The following is a 24,581-nucleotide window of genomic DNA, read 5'->3' as shown; positions in this document are numbered from 1 at the left end:
CCTTCTTCTAACTTCTGTACTGTACCTTTTTGATTCAATATGTTGTTTAAAAAAGATCTTGTTTTCTCAGAGTGCTAAAAAAAGCCCTTTGAAACACCATGAGGCTATAGTGATGGGTTCTGCTAGAGAAACCAATATTATATATTTCATCATTTGTCTGGTGTCCTTGCCAAGCTTCTAATTTAGCAGCACACAGTAGTGCACCAAAGTGAGTCATGAATTCTTCAGTATAATTACCACGCAGTGCAAAACCAAGGCTACAGAAGTCTAAACCTTTTCCTGTCTGTCGTTTTTGCCTTCTACTCGCTTTTCAAATACTATATGCTGTGCAGGGAAGCTGTGCATTGCATCACAGCTTCAGCCCTGTTCTGAGCAGATATGATTAAAAGCAAAATTTTGAGTTAATAACTAAAAGTTCTTTTCTGTGGGGCAGTCATAAAAAAAGAAGTGGTGTTTGAATTATTTTTGCAGCTAAAATATGGGGATTTTTTTAAGGAAAACGTCCTGATAGACACAGCCACTATGGAATTGTAGAGTTTGATATGAGATCTGAGTAAATGTTGAGAGATAGTCTTGTTGACATTTTAAAATTAAATTTCCTTGAATTGATTTTTATATCCTCATATTTGTCTTGTGTATGCATTTTAGAAAGAGATCCTCACACATGAGGTAGTTGGAAGGGACAACTGGAAATCTCATGTGTTCATTTGGGATTCACCCCCATGAATAACTCAATCTAGAAGAGCCCTGATGACTTTCTGTATTATCAGTGAGATGTGAAGGTGTATCTGCAATCTAGAGTTTCTGAATTGCTGCTGTATCCAAATTCATGTGCAGTTAAGTGTCTTCATTGATGCTCACTAATTTTTACCAGTTTTATAAATGTGTACAAGGGCTCAAATTCTAAAAGGACATAAAAAAGAGTTGCTGACAAATGAAGTCTTTCTTCAGAAAGACCCATTTCAGGTTGCTTTAAATTTTACATCATGGAAGTTGCTGTACATTGCTTATCCACTCCAGACTGCTGTTGAAAGAAGAACTTAGAAACTCAGCTCCTTCAATACTTATGTTTCTTCAGACTGTGCAAGATGATTAATCCTGTTTGCAAACATGCAAAACAAAATGCGTTGAAACGTTAAATATTCTCTGTGTTTGAGTTACTCCTGCCTCCCTGTGTGTGTTACAGGATTGTTTTACCAAAGCACAGAGAGATGAGGTGCAACACCTCTGGGTGATTTTGCTGCCTTGAGCTGCTGTGGACAGTCACTGTTCAGTGGCACACTGTTTCAAGGTGTTGCGAAATGCTGTTTCCTGAGCTCCTAACGGCAGAATTCTGCTTGCTGAAGAAGGTGCAGGAAAATGTGGTTGCATTTCTGAAGGCACAGCTACATTTCAGAGAGCAACTCCAGAAATACCACCATTGCAAGGTCTGGCTACATGACCCTCCTTACCCTACCTCTTTCTTAAGATCTCCCTATTTTCTAGGGAAATGTGCCTTTTAGACTTAAGTCTGCTAAGCAGCTATAGATGGAAGTGACCATGTTAAAATACGATGACAGAAGATGTTACAAACTCCCCTTGGACTCCTGGAAACTTCTTTTCCAGTTACTAATTTGTTTGCCATATCTTAACTCTGGCTTGTGGTTCAGCCTTGCATTTGTTTCATGGTTGCATAATTGCAATTAAAGGAGAGGCCTTGCTCCTGTGAGTGGGGCTGTACAGATGCAGAACACTCTCACTTCACTGTCACTGTACTCTGCCCACACTCCTAACAGAGCTCTCAATCACCCTTTTTCAGTAATTGCATTAACTAAGTGCAATAGTCTGATAAATTCCCAGGTGTGTCATTTCTTTCCCTTTCAGAACTGTGTTTATAGGAACACACTGTGGTGAGAAGTTAATTCTACATCCACGCTGAATTAGTTGTGTTGGTTGGGTTTTTTTCTCGCACGATCTGTTTCAGAAGTGCAATGTTGCTTATGGAGGTGAGACTACTTTCTGGATACAGTGTTCCTTTCTTTGGCAGTTTAATAAGTTGTGTATCTAATGGGGGAAGGTTTCAGGTTATGGAGTTGTTAGACTTTTCCATTATGTGACCTGCTCTCTTCAGTTGCTGAAGCATTAATAACATTTCTCCAAATTCATTATTTTTAATTCCACAGATGCATGAAAAATTACAAAACGTGAGTAAAAACACTTACTAAAGGAGTTCACAGCTTAAGCTTGAATGTACATTAAGAGGAGATAATAGCAAGTGGTAGAACATGCTTGGTATGAAAAACTACATAATTATGTAGTGTAATCATCAGGGACAGGTGAACAAATCAGTTGTTCTGATGAGAGCATGTTGGATGGAACACTTAGACAAGAGTTGCTGGGAAAGGGCCTGTGCCAGAGATGAGGCATGGTGGATCAAATCCAATAGGGCACTGCGGGCACTGGGACAGCACAAACAAACCCTGTGCCACTCACTGTGATGAGAACAGCTGCCCAGAGAGCTGGGCTCAGCCTGAATGCTGCATCACTTCGCTTTTTGTCAATTAAAGCCTGATGCAATTAGATGAAGCCCTTGCTCTGCCTACTTGACACTGCAAGATGCTGAGGAGGCTGGCCCCGATCCAGCAAAGCACTTAAATGATTCCATTAGTTTAAATGGCCCTACCTGTATGCTTAAAATTAAGCACGCACTTAAGTGCTTTGCTGGGTTGATGCCAGTGTGTGCAATGGGTGAGGAGATCAGATTTGTAGTGACCACCAGGGTCTTGCTTTGGTTTTTGCATGCAGGAGGCCTGTAAGGTTTCCTTTATTGCCTCTTTAGACCTGCTCTTCAGGTCATGATTTTGATAGAAATAAGTGGTAACACTAAATAAATCACCCCCAAAAAGTGCTTCTCTCACAGAATTTTTACAATGCACTCTTTCAGAAGCTGTGCAGCCAGAGAAATGCTAAACTGAGCCATTCCAGTTAACAACATCAAAGTGTTTGAGGTAGTTGAATACAGAGATCTGATGCCTTGTAACCAGTGAATGTATTTTGGGGAGCAGTTGAAGAACATTATTTGAAATGGCTGATGTTCTTGACAGAGTGAAGGCCACATTTCCAGATGCCTAATGACATTCCTATGTTAAATGGAGCTATAGTCTGTGTATAAGTGTGGTAAAAGTATATAATAAAATACTGTAATTATGACTTAGTTATATGCTGTTCTTAAAAAAAACCCCTAAGGTACTGTTAATTCAGAATTAAGCTCATCCACTAAGTCTGAAAAGTTAGAAGGTATACAGGTGCAAGAATGTATGGAGAAATTTGAGATGATTTACCCTAAATTAAAAAATGGTCTTGAAAGGGATCTGAGGAGTTCATTTAGTTCATCTGTCTCTTTAAACCACCAACACCATATATTCTCCAGTGTCCCTAAGCTATCTGTTTCAGGACATAACAGTCTTTACCATTAGAAAGTATTTCCTGATGTCTGAATTGAATTTCCCTAGCTATAATTTTATCCCATTATTTCTTGTCTAACCTACCATGCACATGAAGAACAGATTATTCCCTTCCCATATGCAGCATCCTTTTACAGCAGTCTCAGGGCAGTGCTGAGCTATGGTTACTCTGTGATTATTCCTTATTGCTTATTGTTTTCCAGTTTTGCATTTCCTTCATTTCCATCCCTCTAGGATCTAGCTCTGGACAACCATCTGTGAGGGACTAAGGTGAGCTGAGACTATCCTCCTAGGTTTTTAGACAACAGGAATATCTGGAGGGTGGAAAAAATTCTGTACCTCTGCCTTGCAGTATCTCCTCAGTGTACCAGAGCACAGAGTCCATTGTACAAGCTGCTGTGTGTGACTTTATTGAGATGGGGTTTTTATTAGAGAAACATCTGATTATCAACCTTCTACTTTCTTTCACTTCACATGAAGTGACGGCAGGCACAAAGCTGTGGTTAGACACAGCTGCTGCTGGCAGGTCCATGTTTTCCCGGGAATCCGGGTGCTGGATTTGCATTCCTGCTCTCTCTGTGTGACCGCTGACTTGCTCCTCACAAAGGATACTCAGTTCTGATGCTGACTCTTGGTTCTGTTGGGCAGCAAAAGAAAGGCCAAGGCTGGTGCAGTTTCTGAGCCATGCTGCCATTTCTGCACTGTGGCTCTCCCTTTGGAAGACCTTGAGGAGAGGTATGAAACAACAACAACAAAAATAAGTCAGGGCTTTCCACTTCTGAAATCCCTCTGCACTTCTTTAGCTCAAATCCAAAAAAAGCCTATTTCAGGCTTGGGAAGTTTCAGTTACATTCCAGTGATTGATTTTTATTTTTCTACTAAAGATCAGGTTTTCTCAACAGCTTGGCACACTTGATAGTCCTGTCTCAGCGTTTGGACACACTTTTAGGTGCAGAGTTTTCCTCAGTGAGCTCTATCAGTATTAAGAAGAATTTTTTTTTCCAGGAATATCCCTGAGGACGACCCGGAAACATCAGGAATTCAGAGGGCAGCTCTTACATTGCAAATAGTGAGGAGCCCTTCCTTCCCTGTACGTATTCACTGCTCTTTTTGTTATTCTCCAAGCACCTCAGGACACTTGTGCAGTGCCCAGCCCTGCCTTCCCTGAGCTCAGATAATGCCCCCGTGGTGACAGATGATACTCACGTGGGTGCAAAGCCAGTTATATTTACAGTCTCCCAGAAGGCTCAGTGCAGTTGTCACAACTTGTCAGTGGTCGGCACCGAGCAGTTTGTGGTTGGTGTAAAGAGACTTTTCTGTTACAGAATTTGGCGTGTTTAAAAAGGAACTGTGTGACTGTGATTATAAAGATGTAATCAAATGCATTAAGGCAGCTATTTCCTTTGCCATTAATAATGAGAGAGCTGGCAATATAATCTTCCCTTCATTCTCTTGTTTCACTTTCGTGGTGAGAAATGAAATGAAAGTAATCAGGAGCTTCAGGAGCCTTTTGGCACTGTGTATTTTGGTTGTCATTAAAATCGTAAAGTAAGTACTTCTGTCATGTATTTTAAGTTAAAAATTTTCCTGGAGAAAATCTTTCCTTTGTCATAACTTCTAAGTGTTCCCATAAATGAGAATTAGGTTCTTAATTCATTAAGATACTTTGGAAAACTCTGCTTTAAAGTGCACTTGCAGTAGGTATGTCTCCTTCTCAGGTAATATTCTTTTGGTTTGGTTTCCTATATGGTGTATTTATTTGTTTACTAAAGCTTACATAATTAATTTTAAATCCTCCCTTAGAGTTAAGAGATTAGGAAATGAGGGGTTATAGCAATAATTTTAGATCATGTTTAATACCTTAAATACTTTTCCACTATAGCAAGTTAAATAGTCACCAGCCTTTACCTTATAAAGGCTCATTTAAACCTAATTCTCAAAGATAAATGCTGTAGAAATTACCATTTAACACTTCTGTTTGACATGGGCTTACAATGTTTTCTCATCCAAGGAAAATGAAGAAAACTGAGTTGAAACAGTTGAATTCCATTAGCTTTGATTCTGCTCTTTTTTTAAAACTGATGATCCTCTCACAGTTTGTCTAATGACTCCCCAGAGTTTGTTAACCTTTGTAATTATACCACTTAATTTTTCATCTATCTCTTAAATCAATTTGTATAGTAGATTCAAGACAATTTTTTCATATTCTAGAGCAAGCATTCTCTTCCCACTAGAACTTGGAGTTCTAATTAGACCTCCGAGGTTGAGGTCTTCTGATGTGCTCTGGCAATGTTGGTCTTGGACTCCTCTAACTGTAATAACTCAGCCTGGCAATTTCCACTGGCAGACCTCAAAGGTAAACTGGGAGATCTCAAAGTTAATTCAGCCAAGTAGTGGGATATTTTTATTCTTACTTTCCAAAGTGGTAAAGTGAATGAAAAGAAAGGTGAAATCACTTGGGCCAGACAAAGAGATAATCCGGAAGTCCTCATGGTGAATGGCAAGACCCCATTCATTTTAGTGGGTTTGGAACTGGTCTTCTGAATCAGGGTGACTGAGGCTCAGTAGCTACACCTCCAGAACTGTCAGAGGATGTGTGCAAAGATTTTTTCTGTAGCTTAATTTGAGGACTCTTCACACCTCTATTGTTCATGATGTTCAGACAGGCAAGGTGAGCATGCCCAAAAGAGGGAGTGTGTTCTGGGCTCTCAATTCCTTCTTGTTGTTTTCTCATTTTGGGGAAGTGAAAGCATAGTTTTAGTCCTCCAACAGGAGCCTGTGTGTAGCAATATTCTGAAGCCCTTTATCCAAGGACAAGCAAGTGTTTTTCCTGCAGCATATTGATTTGGACCTGGGGGTCCTTAAAGCTGCCAGTGTCTCTTTTATGAAATGCCGAGCTCCTGTTAGCCGAGGGAAGAGCCCTGACTTCTCACACTAATCCCTCCTGAGGCAATGCCATGCTCAAAAAGAGACATATGGAAATAGGCCTGTTCCCAGCAGCTCCCTCACTGCTGCCTTCCCACCAGTGCCAAGTTCACAGTGGCAGGGAGACCTTGTTCATCTCCCCATGTTCCACTGTGATCTCCTGTTTCTGTGAAGCTGTCAGGATGGCTCCTCCAAGTGAATCATCTGTTTTTCCAGTGATAAATCCTGTGATCCAGCTTTGCCTTCCAGCAGCTGGCAGGTTCTGGAAACAAGCTGGCTGGTCCTTGAGATGGCAAAGTCCCTTTCCACATAAAGCCCCATGCCAGAACTCCTACATGGGCTGGGCATGCATTTGCCTGCACCTTCCTCCTCCCCAGCTCCTGTGGGTCATGTCACTGCAGAACTGTGACTCTTGATGGGATTTTCTGCACCTCCTGACTTGAGAGAAGCTTCTGCCACATTTTCAGTCCTTCCCAGGATAGTGCTGTGCATTTTCCCTGCCAGACCAGTATCACTCTTGGGCTCTCCTCCTTGTTCCTGGACTCTGCAATATCTGACTCTGCTTTGCCATCCACAGGCCCTTGGAGCTGCTGTAGAGATGGGCTGGGAACTGCAAAGGGTTGTTTTGGGGGTTTTTGGGTTTTTGGTTTGGTTTGGGGTTTTTTTGGAAGAGACCATATCCTGTGCACTACAAGAGAAGAAAAGTATTGCAGGCTCTCAGTCTGTATCACTTGATCCCTGCATTTGATTCCCAGTGCATAGAAGAGCTTTCTTAAGGATAAGGCCATTCCATGCTTTTATCAGCACTTCCCTGGAGGGTTGTACAGAATTTGTGTCCTTCTTTCGGTGCTGGACTGGGGCAAAAGGCTTTGCCCAGATTTTTTCTGCATTTTTCTTTTTCCTTTCCCCAAAACACCAAACTGCCAGCTCTGCCTCTGATAGAGGGGCAAAGTAAAAGTTCCTTTCATTAATTGTTGCATAGAAAATCAGCAGCAGCACTGTGAAGATGAATTTATCTTCCAGCTCTTTGGCTTGTACTTTAGTCACACTTTTTCAACCAGACAATGCTCATCACTTATATATAAAACCCTTCCAGAAAATATACAAGTAAGAAGAATACATGTATAATGAAATAACAAGTCTTGGCATTTCCTACAGAAGCAGCCAAACATTCAACTGTGATCAGTTTTATTAAGAGGAGAAACTGCTAGAAACAATAGTGGCCCAAATAATTGATGAGAGATGAATTTGATCTCTGGCTGGTGGCTGTAATAAATTTCTCTTGTCAGCTCAATCCATTTACTGCAGGTAGAAACCCTGTGCAGTGATTAAAGAAGCAAAATATTTTAGGCTAACACAATGTAACAATTTTCCCAGTGAAGTGGACAGAAATAGCTCCACGGGTGGATAAATGGAAGGGGAAGTGCTTTTATTTGAAGTCCGTTGTAAATTAGGGAGCAGTTATTTTTGTTCCTCACCCCTTGCAGGTGACAGTGAAGCAAAATGATATTTCTGGGACTCTTGCCTTGTGCAGGCTCTGTCCAGCCTTTTCATTAGCACCTCAGGAGCTGAGGCAGGGACAGGAGGTGCCTTCCCTTGGTGGGAAGATACAGCATATCAGGCAGGAGGAGAGGGAAGGTCAGGTACTGCTGCAGAGGAGGGGAGGGACAGCTCATCAACACTCATATTTTGGTTTGCTCTAACTGTGGGTGGTGTTTGTGACCTGGATGTCCTCTCTCCCAGCATGTAGGGCTGGTTAACCACTGCAGGGCAGAGGCAGGGCATGGGAAGGACCCTGCCAAGAGAGGGACAGCTCCTGCTGGGTGCCCACACAGTCCCCTCCCTTATATTTGCTCCTGTCCTGTATGTAAAGAGATATCAGTGCTCTGTTCTAAGCGTGGAGTTGGGTTTTTTGAGGACATTATGACTGCAACCCAGGTTACCCAATATTTTAGAGTATTAAATACAAGCAGAGAATGTCTCATGGCCTTTCAGCAGGACAATATAAGACTAGAAGGCACTACTGGGGCAAAGACAGCAGCAGTTATAAATAACTCGTTTAATCTGTGCAAGAAAATGAGTAAATAACAACATTGTCCTACAAAACAGTTATGTTTAATGTTTCATTAATGTTTTGTGGATGTTGATAATTCTTTTCATATAATTTAGCATGCTGAGGTCTTCCATCCCTGGAGTTCTCTCCAGATGGGATAGCTCATCCAAGAGAGAGAACAGTGTCAGGGCCATCAGCATGTCATTAGAGTTAATGCAGGAATCGTCAATGATGGCTGTTTGCCGCCGAAAAGCTCTGTATTAGCACAAGGCTGTGAAACTGCAGCATTCATCACCAGCGAGTATTATTTGAAAAGATCATTTAGTATCTGTCAGGGCTGCTGTAATTTTTTTTGGCCACAGAATTTAAGTGGGAAGATGTGTGTGTGTGTGTGCGCCCCCACTCCTGATTAATTGTAATCTCACATAATGCACTCCTCAGCTTGACACTTTTAAAGTAAGAGTAGGTAGGTTGATTCCTGAATTAATTATAATTCAGATTTTGGAGTGTGAAAAATGGTTAGAGAGCTTTCGATAAACCTTTTAGATACAGCTAGAATTTGGACTGACTTATGCACTTCTACTATGCTCTGCTGCTCCTGTAGTAAAATCTTTAGGAATTTATTGCAAGAAAATGGATCATTTTCACAAATTTAATGCAAAGAGAAGACGTAATTGGTATTTTCATTGTGTTTTAATAAAGAAAAACAAAAGCAGTGAGGGCTGTGGCCCTTCGTGCACCTGACAAATTGACACTCTGGTGTTCCAAACTCAGAGTAAGAGAAACATATCTGCATTAATCCCTGTGTGAAACTTTTAAAAATATAAATGCTAACATATGTTGGGATAGTTTATTTGCCTCCCTTGCAGGAATAAATTAGCAAAGTCAAAATGCTCCTTGGTGCTTCAGCAGGAGAGTCTTTTGATGGTTCTCCTTTAGATGCTACATTCATTAATGCACTTCTTTAGAAAGATTACGTGATCTTCCAGTTCTGAAACAGCAGGAATATTAACTTCTGATTTCAACAAATGTCCCAAATAAAGGCCTGCACTGGAGATGATGTTTTGGAATTACAGATGTCTGCACGAGGAGTTACTGAGGATCAGCCATGGCAATATGAAGAGTGTTGTTTTAATCTGAGTCACCTTTCATGTGTAAACCTGGTTAACTTTATCACACTTAACGATCTTCAACATTTATGAAGAAACTTTCAAGCTAAGGAATCTAATAACACCTGCATGCTCAGAAGATGGAGAAAAAATTACAATGAAATTCTGCCTGAGCTCTTGTGGAATAACTCAGGTGTGTGATTTGGATCTAAAGGAAAGTTTGTAGCAGTGTGATGGGTATCAGTGTATCTCCATTGGGTGTCAGACCCTGGCTGGGAGCTGCAAGCAGATTGTTACTAAAGAACAATAGGATTTTTTTCTTTAAGCTCTTCTCTGTCGGTGAAGACAGATAAGAAAGCCTCCCCTACTTGACTCATGCAGTAGATAAGATAAAGATCTATATATGATAAAACTTAAGTGCAGCAGGAACTTCGAACAGCCATTTTCTAGGAGAAAAAACCTAGCAGGCATCAGTTTAAAAAAATAAAATAGTCACTGTTCTATACTGTGTTATAGAGAAATTATGATTCTGGTAGTAAAAGCAAAGCCCAGTTGTTGGCTCACTGTGCTTTCTGTTGGAGACTGGATTGTAACCAAGGCCTCATCTGCAGGTTGTAATTCTCCCCTCTGGAGTTTTTGGAGCTGGGGAAGTTCAGTTGCCTGCTCTGAGACAGCCTTCATGCCATGTTAACATGCATGGCAATCATTTGCAAAAACTGCTGACCTGAGCAGGCTCTGAGGCTTGAGTCTTATGTGGATGAGTATTTACTGAATTTCAGTCTTGTGGTGAGGAAAAAAAGACCTTTTACAGGTTTATAATTTTTCAACCTTACCAAGTCACTGTAGTGACAGCATCCCTAGTCATTAGAACTCAAAACCAAGCAAGACGTTGCTCCTTTCTAGGGACACTCTTCAAAACAGTGACAGAACAAGAGGGATTGCCCATTTTTCTCCCTTGAAGAACTTATTTTCCATTTTTTCTTAATTATCTGCACCACTGGTTTCTGCATATTTGCTGATTTTGGCTGGGATAGAGTTAATTTTCATCACAGTAGCTGGTATGGGGCTGCATTTTGGATTTGTGCTGAAATGTGTGCTGACAATTCAGGGGTGTTTTACTTATTGCTGAGTAGATCTTACACAGAGTCAAGGGTTTTTCTGCTCCTTACCCCCAGCACCAGCGAGGAGACTGAGAGTGCACAAGGAGTTGGGAGGGGACACAGCTGGGACAGCTGACTCCAACTGACCCAAGGGATGTTCCAGACTATATGGATCATGCACCATGTATAAAGCTGGGGAAGAAAGAAGGTGGAGGGGCACACACATTCATAAGTGTAGTGTTTGCCTTCCCAAGTCACTGTTATGTGTGTTGGAGCTCTGCTTTCCTGGGATGGCTGAACACTTCCCTGCCCATGGGAAGTGGTGAATGAATTCTTTGTCTTGCTTTGCTTGCATGTGTGGTTTTTGCTTTACCTGTTAAACAGTCTTTATCTCAACCTGTGAGTTTTTTCACTCCTGCCTCTGATTCTCTCTCCATCCCAACAGGGGAGAGTGAGGGAGTGGCTGTGTGGGGATGAGTTTCCATCTGGGGTTAAACCACAACAGCACATTATCTGCCTTGCTCTCATGAATAAATATTGCAGGGATTGTGCTAACCCATTTCCCTTGCTGTGTGCTTCCCCGGTGCTCTGTGCAGTGCTCTTACAGCATATATGGGTCAGACTGTATTCTGAGTTCTCATGATGAGCTCTGACTGAAGTCCCTAAGGACAAATAACCCAAATACAGGCCTGTATTCCTCTGGTAACTTGATTGTAGTACACTGTTCATTATGTGAGTGCTTCAGTACCCATCCCTTCATGATTAATGTTATGCAAAATACAATTTAGCTGTTCCACTGTCTGCTATCTCAGGGAATATTTCTTTTGTAGGTGAATAACTTCTTTTGTCTCTGACTTGAATAATGCAGTTGCAATTTTCACACTATCCAAATTCTTGGGGTTTTCTCCACCACCCTCACCTTCATATGTAGTCACACTGCAGATTCTCTGGGGGATGATTGCACCCTGAAACACACGGTAAATTTCAGAGGAAAACCATCTTAACTAGATTTAAACAGAATACTGGAACACGTACAAAACTCCCTACTAAGTAGATCTATATTGAAACCTCATTTTAAAAAAATGCCCAAGGAACCTTTAAAGGAAAATAACACATGAAGCAAATGAATCTTCTTTACAGGGCAACACTGTTTTGAGGCAGAGGTTGGAGTGGAAAACATTAATTGCTGTTGGTTGGGTTGGCTGTGCTGTATATTAAAGGTGTCTGTGTGCTGGAGTCCCACTCTGCAAGCAATCTGGGCTGGCAGCAGCTGGCTGGCAGCCAGAGGGGCCATCTCCTCACCAGAAATGGGACACGTGAGCACCAGCTTTGCTGAAATCAGGTAATTGATGAGAGGCTGAAAGAACAAAGCGGAAGGGTATTCAGATATGATCATCAGGTATCTTCCAAAATGGATTGTTATAGAAAGTGGCAGAGTATGCTGGCAATGAAATCCAAAGATGAAGTGAATTCATTTAATCAATCAAGATCGATTAGTGGAATCAAAGGCACTGCATTGGTGGCAGCTAATGCAGAGGGTAAAGCATTTTATCACTAGTAATTATCAAGTTGGCTCAATTTCCTATTTCAAATCTGTGCCCCATGTTTGCAGTAAGAATTATAAATAAAATAATAGTATTATGATTTATTTAATATTTATCACTCACTTTAGTTGCTCGAGTAAAATTGCACTGTACTTAAAATATGAGTTTTCTTGCTAATTCTAAATAGCCAATTTCCATCACCTTTCTGTGACCTCTCTTTAAAACTGTTTCATAACAGTACCCACCCATGCTTTCTTTCAATTAAGTGAAAAATCATGAGGATTATATACCTTTTGCTTTCAAACTATAGTCTTTTCTCAAATGTTGACCCTCACTTTATCACTTGATGGAAGTAGAATTTTTCTATACATTTATTTTGTTTAATTTTGGAGAAAAGCCTTAATGGAGACATGATTACACAGCAACAACATCCTTTTGCTGTAATAACTGCTTGCTCAGAGAGCCAACCAAAGCTATCCTGACAAATGAATTCTTTTATGGGTGTGAGCTGTATTTCCCTTAGGGGTGTGTGTAGTCAAGTTGTTACCAGCACATCCTTCCTAATGCAAGCCAGTCCTGGGCTTGGAGGAACAAGCTGCGTGGACACAGGCCCTGTCCCGCTGGTCAAGGACACCCTAAGCAGGCTTGTGTAGCTGGATCACAGGGTGCACTGCACTGAGCACCTCTCCAAGGCCCTCTTCTAAGCATTTCCCAGTCATTGGGCCATGTCAAATAAGAAAATTTTGTCTCACAGAGAAAGATGTTTTCAAATGACTCTTGGCTTTCCAATCTGGACTCCACCCTGTTTTAAGGGCGCTGATTTAAATGCAAATGTAAAATTGTACTGAATGCAGCTGAAAAAATATGGGTGGCTTCTCAGCTAGAGCAAGGGGTTTTTTTCACCTGCCCAAACAGAACATTTCCTCCTGTTAGCTCCAAGAGGTGAATATTTCTATCCTGAGTATTACTTGTTCCCAGTCCCTGAGAGGTCAAAGAGCTGGTTTGTCCCATGTGTTGACTAGGGAGGGCTATTCCATGCCTGTATCTTGGGAGAATCACTCAGAGATGGATCTGTACAACCTTCCACCTGCTGTGCCATGTGCTGAGGTAGAGCCATGGTCTCTGCCATAAAGGATTGCACCAAGAAAGAAAATCATCATCATAATAATCTTTACTCAAGAAGGGAACAGTTCTGCACACCACTACATTTTCTAAGCTCTTCATGTACAATGTTTGTGTTTTTACACAGGTGTTCTCTCTTTCCATTTGCTGTTTCCTTAGATCCTGATACTCCAAGGGGAGAAATCTGCCTCCCATCTTTGATTCTTGAGTAATACAGGAGGAGCTTTACCCTGGTTCAATAAGTACAGAAAAACCACCAGTGGAAAACAATCTGTCAGCCCCAGGTTACTGAGTGTCCAGAACTGCAGCACTGCCTGGCTTTTTTGTTCTGTGTGATGTTCAGACTTGAGCAGTCAGTATCCCAGCCTTTTCCCAGGAAAGTTTTTTTCTATTCATGGCCCAAACCAGAGGAATATATTTTCTGTCTTCCATAAAGCAGGATAGTTCCTAACACATTGCAAACCACTAGCGTAAGATTTTGAGAAGGGCTATTCTCCACTTTTCTATTAAAAATCCATAAAATTGAGTTTCTCCCACCCACTCAAACTGATAAAACACAAAGCCACAAAAATTTGTAAATAAAACATGAGGCAGAGGAATTTTCAATGTCTTGAGGGAAGGAAGAGACAATAGCAAAATATGTAGCACCCTACAGCAAAACCCCACATGGACTGCAATGTGTACTTGATGTAGAGCAAAAAAATCCACCCCAAGCCCCCTGGGTAGTTCATGAGTACTGTGAAACCTCATTGCACAACTGATGCAACAATTTAGATGGGCTTTTTTCCAGAAGAGCTGCTAAGGTTCCTGCTCATCTCCAAAATGTCCATTTAAACTTTATCTGATCCATGTTACAGCAAATCTCTCATTTGAAATCCTTGTTCATGGTCAGAGAGCCTCACAGTTCTGGAATCCTGTGGTAAACTGCAGTGTGGCCAACTCAAGCCTTACATCCCACTCTGCTGCAGAAAGATGGAGAAAGGAAAAAGAAAAAAAAAGTGGGAGAAAGGCAGTGCTTGGGCAGTACAGGTACATCTGTGAGCAAAAAAAGGCTGAGCAAAACCTGCCTGTTGTTCATTGGTACCTCTGACACTAAGAACAAACTGTTCTTTGGGGTGTTCATTGAATATCTTTCTACTGGGGACAGAATTCAACCAAAATCAAAACTGTTTCTGAAATCATGTTGTTGTTGCTGTTGTTGTAAAGAAAACAAGAAAATAAAAGGGAAAAAAAGGACAAGAAAATTACAGCAGCATGGGTATGGTCCTTGTCTGCATGAGCAAAACAAGAAGCTTCAATTTCCCCTTGGGGAATTTCAAATTATATTTTTTCTACTGTCATAGAAACTGCCAAAAATAAAAATAAGTAATTCCGGCAGAAACCAAATGTTTTGATAAATGCAAAGCAACTATTTCCTCAAAAATTTCTGTTGCCAGGAATTTTGAAATGTTGGTCTCCTGCTTTAAAGTGAAAGAGAAATTAATCTGAACGTATCTCCCATGAACCAAGATGTCCAGTTTTGACCCAGGGCTGCAATAAAATGCTCTTACTGGAAAAATTCCAGTGATCTGAGTTCCATCAAGGATTTGGTGGATAAGACCTTAAGTCCCTTCATCATCATAGACTTTCTTATGTTATATTCCAGTAGTTCAGGCTTTCTGCACTTCTTATGTACGCGGAAATAATCAACACTCTGAAGATCACAGGGCTCTAGAAGAAAATCATGAGAGGATCTAAAGATTTCAGATAGAGCTGAATTACCAATGAAACATATTTCTACAAAAAGTAGAGGGAATTCTCCAGTTTGTGAAGCAAGGCTGCACATGGGATTTTGGGTGTGGTTTTTTTTTTCCTATTCAGTAGGCATGGCTCAGCACAAACAGAAAATACTTGATAGTGGGCTGTACATCTTTATCTTAACCACAAAAGGTGGGGGGGAAGGAAAATCCAAGGCATTAAGAAAGGCCCATCTGTCCAAAACACACATTGAATAAAATCCTAATCTAAAATCCTAATTGACAAACAGGTTTTCTAACTTTTCTTTCATCTGTATTGACAAAAGACATAAGCCTAGGTGCTTCTTACCCTTTGAGAAGCATATACAGTAATAAGAATGATGTTTTCATACAAATATGGAAATTAGACAAAGTATACCTCTTCTTTGTTCTGTTGCTCTGAGTAAGACAAAGCAGATTCTGCTGTAAAATCTTCCATGTAATGCCTCCTATGTTCAAACATCCTTGGTGGATGCATAAATTGTCCCTTCCAATGGTGATTTTCCACAGCAAATAGCTGGACCCAGAGAAAATATTTAACTGCATAGTTCCAGATTTGATTATGATGTGATCTATTCTGGGAACAACGACCATCGTTTTAGTACACATTTATGAGGATGGCAAGGTGCCCAACAGGAAGCAGGACGTGAATCTCCAAAGCAGGGCAGCCCTCCAAGTTAGTTTATATTAACTCCTGTACAATCCGGAGTGGAACAGGAGGCAGGGGCAGCAGCCAGCAAGCGTGAATGGATACACATGGGAAAGAGGTATTTTTCCACTCCTGCTGCTGAGTCCGTTCTGGCTTGAGGCTGCAGCTCAGCAGCCCTGTTAGTCCAGACATGCCCCACGCTGGGTGTTTGAGGATGAGCAGCAGCACACTGAGACCACTGGTGCTGGCAGAGCTGCATGCCCAGGGAGCTCCCCTGTGCCAGCAGTGCCTGCACCAACGCACTGCTTGGCACACATGGCTGAGTCCCCACAGGGTTTTGTCTGGGGCAGGCTCTGCACTCTGACCTGTTCATGTGCTGTACCCAAACACCTTGAGTTTGGCTTTTTTCTCTTAGAAACGCTGGGTGGAAATACAGCCATTTTTGTTCTAAAGCCTGTGGCTCTCTCAGGTCTCCCGTGTGCCGCTCAGCCGTGGGGCTGAGTCATAAAGGCCCTTGCTGTGGTCACACTGCCCTGGGTGCTGCACCCTGTGCACCACTAGGATGATATAATGACTATCCCAACATGAATCTGACTGTTTAGGTGTGGTCTGTGTTAGATTCCTCCTGTCCTGTCATATCAAATTACTGAAAGCCGCTCTCGCTGCTGGCTGTGCAGGCAGGGACAGGTGAGTGCTCCGTTGCTTCATCTCCCCAGCAACTGCCAGAGGGGTGAGAGCACAACGCCTGCAACCAGGCTCTGGATCTTGTTTAGAGAAGCTTTGTGACGACTGTGTTTGCTAAACACAATGTTTAGAAAATCTGGCGAATTTCGGAAGGACATGGAGATGCTTGCCAGTATTTGTGAAATGTCACAGAGTTTCAGGGGCAGTTTCATGACTCCTTTCAATGTTTTTATTGTGTTTTATAGTAAAAGCAGGATTACAGTGTTAGTTTATAAAATAAACAGACGCATTAGTAGACACTAAACAAAAAAAGGACTGCTTTTACTCTTGCAAGCAAGCCTTGAATCTCAAATAGGAAATGATATTCATTTGCAGAGCTATAACCAAGCAAGCATTATGGGTGCAGAGTTGCACCTAGTTTTAACAAGTACCAACACATTCTTTTAAAGGCAATCCCAAGCAAATGGTACTTGAGAATTCCCTTGGGTCTGAATTAAGAAGAATTAGTGTTAAGCTTGGTGAAGATGTGGGAAACACCCTAAGGCCCAATTAAGGAGAAACCACACACCACGGTTACTATGTGTACTAGAGTGCTCTGCTCTTTTTTTACTACAATATCCAGAGTAAAACACTTGCTTATGACCTGCACCACCGTGCATCTGATTCTTCTTTTTCTGATGTCTGTGGCAAGAATGCATTAGTAAAATTTGGCTCCTCTCCATTGGTGTGATCCTTCAAGCTTTCACTTCTCTGTGAAAGGGTAAAGCAGAGTAGCCTCATAGGCTCCAATGACTCTTTGCAGCACAAAACCTGATGCAATTAGTCTCCACTTGAGTCTATTATAGTGGGGTTTTCCTGCCAATATTGTGCTGTGAATGTACTACAGGCAGCAGGGATGCCTGGCTTGCTCTCTTGGAGAGGAGAGAGGGTGTTCAGGATGCGTTTGTTCTGTGGGATGCAGTTTTCCACATGGCCAGGGCAAATAGAGGTGGCTTTAAGGTAATGAAATGAGCTGCTGTAATCACAGAGATGGCTTAAAGTTGTTTTCAAGGTGTTTTGGCAAACAGCATGTCCAGCCCTGCCCTGCTCTGTGAGGTGCAATCCAGCTGGGGCACTGTGTGGTGCTGGGCACCCTCCTCTGCTGGCACCAGAGGCACTAATGGAAGTGTTCAGGCCACATGGGGAGGCTGGAAGGGACAATGGCCTGTGTCAGCCATGAACATGTTTTCCCCACATCTCTCAGATGTTTTTCTGATCCTCCCCAGATCCTTTTTCATGCTCCCAAATCCCACTGGAGCCACTGGAGAAAAACGAGTCTCGGGGAAAGGCCTCCGACAGTGACACAAATTATGCGAGGATTCAGACAAGTCCTAACCTGACATTTTTTAAAGTGAAATGCAAGACCTGCTGCTTGCTGATTGCTTTTGCCCTGTAACAGCAGCTGAAGCGCAAACAACATCATTTGCCTTGGAAGATGACAAGGAGAGAAAAGAGAGGGATGGGGGAGAAGTGAGAAAAAAAGAAGTGTTGAATCAAATTATGGAGGAAAACAAGCTTCTTCATAGACAATTTTGATGAAACTATTAATTTTCTGTGTAGTGCTTAGAAATTATCATGATATATCTGCTGTCCATGCTAGAGTTAAGGAGCTAATTATATCAGATACAGAGGAAGATGTAATTATCCCCCCTTCCTCAGCAGGGTTTGTCGCTGCCACTGGAGCAGGGCAACATGAGGGCTTGCTGCAGCCCAGGGCAATGGAGAAGGCTGAACGAGTTCCCTCAGGTTGCTCCAGGCTGGGATGCTCGGGGCTGCTTCCTGCAGAGGGGTTTGGACAAAAGACCCATTTTCTGCAGCTCACCCTGGACATTTTTCCTCTTTCCCTGAGCTGAACCAGCAAACCAGCCAAGAGGCTCTTCCTCATGAGGCTGAACCTATCTGTGATTGGGGGTGAGTTCTCACAGGAAGGTGAGGTGAGGTGACACACCTTCAAGCATTACCCAAACCTTGCTGAACTAACTGCTGCAGAAAACATAAAAGTAGGGAAAGCAGGAAAAAAAAGTTGCATTCCAATGGAGCCAAAGACCATGGCCTGTTTAAATGTTATTAAGTCAATAATTAAGTGAATTTGGAGTGTGAACTGTGTATCCACTTTAAATGGATTAATGATATGAGAATTCATACAAAATTGCTGTGTTGATTTTATGTTAATGGCTGTTTGAATATAAGCTGAACTATTAACCAAGGATAAGTGGAACTAATGTGCCAGCATTACTATAGAAATATAATTGAAAGGATGGTCTGCAATTTGCAAAGGGCCTCGTTTCTCTGGAGTGGGTCGGGAGAACAAAGGCTCCCTTGGACAGATTGCAAGCATGTCAGTTGAGGTGAGAGGGCTTTAGATGGAGGGATGCTCAAAAGAAGCCTGAATGACTTAAATGAAAGCTTAAGGGAGGGTTGTAATTCAGCTGTCAATAGTGACATTGGAGACACCAAGCAGGGCAGGGTATCTAGTTTGTTGAGATCATCAGTTTGTGCTTTAAATCTCTCAGGACATTCCCAAGATTGCTATGCTTTATGCCATCAGCCAGGGAGCAAATATTCCTGAAATCTTGAGGATAAATCTGAGCACAAAGATATGTTTCAGGACTCAACCTTTCCCTTCACTCCATCCCATCCTGAGTGAAGCATGGCAGGGACAGGGAAACTGCTCCAAAAACAGAGGAAAAATTGTGTTGGTTTGTTGAAGGAGGCACAGCAAGCAGGAAAATGAGCAGAAGGAAATCTAAGCTGGCTATCAGTCTATTATTCCAAACAGAAAAGTCTTGTTGATTGTGGAATCCCTATTACTTGAATCATTTAAATATGAGCTGGATAAAAGCCCTTAAGAAAATACTACAGAGTGTATGCCTGCTTTGGCAGGCAGTTGAGTAGGGTGACCTAATCAGTCTTTCCAGCTCTTACTTTTGGGGAGCTGTGGTTAAAATATAGCATTGAAACCACTGCTGAATCACTTTCTTTGTTCTCAGCCTTTGATTTTTCCCCTCCCCTCTCAAAAGTATCATACAAGGTGCTGAGTGGACAGTCTTAGTGCAGCCCAGAAAGGCAGGAGCAATTTGGAGCACCCAGAGACCACGAAGTCTTGAGTCTCCCCTCACTTTTGGCTCTTTTATGTGCTAAAGTGGTTCCTCTTGATTTGTGTGAGTGGGGTTAAAATCAGTCTCAAGGCTTTGACACTAAGGAGGGTTAGGTCAGGCTCCATAGGTCTGTATATAAAACCTCCAAAGTTTTGTCAAAAAATAAATCAGCTGTCAGAATTTATGGGCATTATAAACACAGAATTGAGGAGGTGATTAAAAATGTTGTTCATAATATAATGCTGCTGATATTTAAAGGAAATGTAAACAAATGCTTAATCATGTTGTGCATCCTTGTAAGGCTCGTGTGCCAGAACCACAAACAAACAAACAATAACAGCATATAGGGGTTTGGAAAATAAACTGCCTGATTAGCTAAGCTCATCTAAGTGAGACATAATGATAAACTGGATCATACATATTTTGCAGTTTGTTACTGTCACTATGACTGTGTTTCAAGGTCAGAATTTTTATTCCTCTAACTTCATAAAAATGCATTCTTCAAAGAAATTAAAGTTATTTTGTATTACAGGTTGCATGAAATGCCAATGTTCATAGCTTAGAGACATTAAAAATACAACTCATCTTACAGTTTTGAGTGAAATTCTTCCATTATAGGTTTGGTTCTGGCTATTCATACATCAGATCTTGTGATTTTTTTTTCACTTGGTGAGAGTCAAATCTCCACATACCCAAAATATTCAGTACATTTAGAAATCTACATCTTTGTGTGCAAATCTACATTTGCAAATTTATAAATGCAAATTTGCATATTTAAATATTCCATTTGTCAAAACCCTTCACCCATTTATATTAATAGATATATTATCAAGCTATAAGGCTTAGTGCTTTGTGTCTCCTCCTCTCTGGGGCAAAGCTCAGTGCAGCTGGGCATAATTCTCCATTTGTGGTGGGATGAAAGCTTCCTCAGTGCTGCATTTTGATACATTTACTCATCTTCCTTGAATATCACTTCATTTGGCCAGCAGTCCAATCTAGTAATGGACATACCAGTAATCTATTTTGCACTCACAGAGTAATATACCTCTTGACAGATGGAAAGATATGTGAGCAGTTATTCATAAAGGGGAGGAGGAATGACTGTGGGTCAGCCCAGGAGTAGAAGTGGGAGCCTCCACCTGGATGAGGAGTGTGACAGGGGGGGATTGCCAGTGGAAAAGGTTGGGAATAGCTTTTTCATACTACCAGAGCTATCTATCCTTTCACTGCCAGACATATGGGCAACCCCTAATGAGCCTTACATTATTACTACTTAATATGCAAGTTGTTTTAAGGCAAGTGAAACTTGCAGTGGTAATGAACACTTAAGCAAAACACATTTTTCTTCACTGGCCCATTACTATTCAGAGATAGCTAATATCTGCTAAATGATTTTTCTCTCAAAGATAATGCCCAGAGAAGCTGTTAATGCCTCCTCCCATGCAAAAATTATGTCAGGTCCTCTAAAAGTAGGAGACTGACTTAACAACCACAGTATCTGAAAGCAAAATACAAAGTCTGGCAACCTTTCCACTTGCCTTTGGAGCCTACAGGGAATGCCCGGGTTATGTTTTTGAGGTTTTCTCCAAAGTCATCAGAGCTAAACAGTTGTGTTTTGTTTTGTTTGTTCTGATGGTTAAAATTATCAGTTAATTAAATGCTTTCAGTAGGTAACACTTCCAGAAAGATGCCAACCATAATAGGACTCATGTTGTGGCCACCAGTCAGTGACCATGCCACCACTCAGGAAGGGAACACACCCCCACAGAATATCTACCATGGTGTTTTTGGGCAGAGGCACTTCCTCTATGAGCAAAGATCCCCATTGTCTGACTGGTGTCAAAGCAGCTCTTCTTAGAGATGCAAAGGCAACTTGTGCCCAACCTCCTGCTTACCCCCAGAGAACACAGCGGCTCTGATGGTCACATGCCTCTTCAGGGTCACAATGCTTGTCCCTAACAAAGCACCCCTTTGTGGGAGCTTGGCTGCTGTATTAGCAACAGGGAGAGTTTGGCACTGTCAGCAGCATCGTTTGCCCACAACAGACTTCAGCAAACTCCTTCTGAATGCTCGAGGGGAGAATTGTAACCCTCTGCTCATTTGCAAGCCTGAATGTTTTGACGAGTGGTGACACTGTGGATGCACCCAGGGTGTGCACAGTCCCTGGCCCCTGGAAAGGCAAAGGAGAAACCCAGCCTGTGAGCTGGAGAACTGCATGAATTGTATAATGCATATGTACATTTTGCCCCTCTGAGTTCAGAGCTGGTTGAATGCAAACTCCTTCTTACCCCAAGAACAGCATTTCCTTGACTCTGAGCTGGCTCCAGTTGCAGTTCTGCGGAAACCAGAGGAAAAGCAGAAAAACCACTTGCTTGGGGACCTGTTGTGCAGAAGGTGCCTTTGCTTCTTGCCAGCCCTTCTCATCTCATCTTGAAGGGAGCAGCCAAAGAGGCTGTCCTGCCTCTGGGAGGCCTTATGGAAGTTATTTCCTTAAGAGAAGCAAACTCATCTCCTCTTTCTCTTTGACTTCCAGTTAGGACCTGTCTCTTTCCCTTCTCCTCCCCACCATCCCAATGGCCCTGTTTCTCATCCAGTATCAACAAGTCCTTTGAAAGCAGCTGAAAAAATGACTCAAGTTGCTGTTCTGCCTCCAGATACAGAGAGTTTGTCTTCCCTGTTTCTTTAATAATCTAGGCAGTTAAATTAGAATAATATAAAGGGCAGTTTAGTGAGGATGAAAAGCAAACAGTGCTGCCAACTTCAATGGAAAAGTATATTGAGTTAGGTTTTCATGAATTACAGAGTAATCTTAAAAATCACATTTAAAATGACTAAATTGGTCCCTTTTTCATTTTGAATTCTTATTTCTGAGTCTTTAGGGTACAACCATAAAGTCTAGAAAATTACTATTAATAAAAATTAAGAGAGGAGCTAGCTGAGTTTCTCATGTCATTGCACGCTTCTGGCAGCCAAAGCTGAAGAACACTCAGAAATCATAAGACTCAAGATTAAAATCATGTGAGTTGGCAACACTGCTCCAAGACTCCCCAGAGATCCTGTGCCTCCTTCAGGGAGCATAACTGTGCTTTTAAAATTACACCATTGCAAAATTAATCAGCACTGAGGATCAGATGGAATAAATGGAAGGGAGTTTTGCAATGGCTTAGATGTATGGCCGGAGGAGGCTGACTCATGGCTCACTGCAGCTCTGGTGCATGTCCCTTCATGCTGCTTCGTTCAGGGCTCTAGACACGTCTGAGATGGAGGCATGGTGTGTGTCTTGACTTCCTCTGGAGAATCAGCAGAATTGGTGTTCCCTTGGTCAGGGAGATTAAACAGTTTCTTATCAGGAGAACGGCATGGCAGCAGGGAGGTGAAATCTCTACATGACCACAGTGCAGGAAATTGTTGTTTTCTTCCCTCAATAAAGGAAAAGACCAATTTTCATCTTCATCCATCCTAGGTAATAATTCTGAAGTTAGTTAAACTCATGTTTGTGACCGCAGAGTTATACTTAGTCTGTCAGACCCTATTGATTTCCAAGTATCAACGTTTTATGGCAATATTGTTAAGTATATTATAGCTGTTCAAATAGTACTTTCAAGGCTCTGTTCTCTGGTTGATCTGTGAATGATTTACAAACTCCTGCTGGTTTCTGAGCTTACCATTAGGTGCTGGGCCATGTAGTTATTTGGAAATGTGTATAATTCAAGTAAATCATTGATGGCACATGAAGTGTTCATGTACGAAGAGAGATGTTCTAGAGCACAGAGGGTACGTGGCTGACAAACTAGCATTGAAAGACTGGAAAAGCTCAGCTTTCATGACCTTTGTGTACCGTCTTCTAGGGAATTTGGTTATTTATTATTTGTGGAGTGTAATCAGTCCCCTGACTTTTAAATGTGATTGTTACAACTAGTCCTCAACAGGAAAAAGATGTGAAGGGAAGACCAGATGGTGAGTCAGACCACTACCAGCAGGGCAAGGCCTGTGTCTTGTTCATTGGGGTCCCAAATTGATTTTTCCTATCAGTGTGACTGATGTTTGGCCAGGAATGTGGAAGGAGTTTTGCCTGTCATCAGCAGAACGAGGGCTGTGAGCTCCCCATGGGTGGAGGAGATTTTTTCAAGTGCTTCTTCACATGTCTGTAGTAAAAGGGTTGGAGTAGGCTTAGCTATTTGACAAACTGTCTTCTCGAAGTTGGTAGATTGGGATAAATTGTAGAAGGTGCTTAAGGTTACACCAAACTGAGTCCCCCTAAGTCCTTCATTTCTTTTGGAGGAAGGTTGATATGAAGTGTGCAGCTCTGACTGCTCAGTGGTTGTTTCAAATATCCCTTAAACAAATGTATGGAGCTGGGGTTTATTATTTTACTTTATGAATATAGTGTTAGAAAGATGAAGAGTATAATTGTAAATACCTGGCATGGGTTGGAGGTGGATGGATGACAATGTGTTGGTACTTTTTAGGGAAGTTCACCTAATTCTTCGTTCATTGTTTTTGTACAATTTAGAAATAACTCTATGACAGTCGGTAGAACACAGAGAGGAAAATGGTGTGAAAAATCTCTTCCCCCACCAAAAACATTATTTCTTGGCAGATGCATACCGGCTGTGGCCTGTAGGTTGCAGCAGTGTATGCTTTTCATTAGGAAACACCACTTCATCCCATGTTTTCCCAAACTGGAATTCCCCAGTGAGATAAACCAACTCGCATTTGCCTGTATCACTAACAAAAAAAAAAAAATAACCAGCCTTGATCTTGCCAGTGAGACAAAAGGATGTTGTTTCTTTAGCTTTTTGCTATGTGGGTGTGAGCTATGCTGAGCCTTTCAGACCAAGTGAATCAGCACCACAAGGTCCAGGAGCACAGAGGTTTCCAGCATGGTGGGAAAATCATGGGAAGAACTAGGAAATGCCATAAGAAATGCTGTGAAAATCTGGTCCTGGAGTCCCATGCCATTAGGTCAATTCAATGTTTAGATTTTCTTTTCTTTTTGGATCCAAAATTTGCACAAAGCCACATAGTTGTCTGCTAAGC

General features: G+C 41.7%; 1 long non-coding RNA gene across 3 annotated transcripts in view; it reads left to right on the top strand.

Annotated features, from left to right (window-relative positions):
- Nucleotides 1-23,333: 23,333 nt before the first annotated feature.
- Nucleotides 23,334-24,581, top strand: part of LOC139679563 (uncharacterized) — a 114,573-nt gene continuing 113,325 nt past the window's right edge. For all 3 annotated transcript variants that reach the window (XR_011699211.1, XR_011699209.1, XR_011699210.1), the window contains exon 1: nucleotides 23,334-23,498. This is a non-coding gene — a long non-coding RNA (uncharacterized lncRNA). The remainder of the gene's footprint in view (nucleotides 23,499-24,581) is intronic.

This window comes from Pithys albifrons, chromosome 16 (assembly GCF_047495875.1).
Source record: "Pithys albifrons albifrons isolate INPA30051 chromosome 16, PitAlb_v1, whole genome shotgun sequence".
NCBI classification, from domain to species: domain Eukaryota; kingdom Metazoa; phylum Chordata; class Aves; order Passeriformes; family Thamnophilidae; genus Pithys; species Pithys albifrons.
Note: the sequence above shows the minus strand (reverse complement) of the source record. Positions and strands in the feature narration are given on the sequence as shown.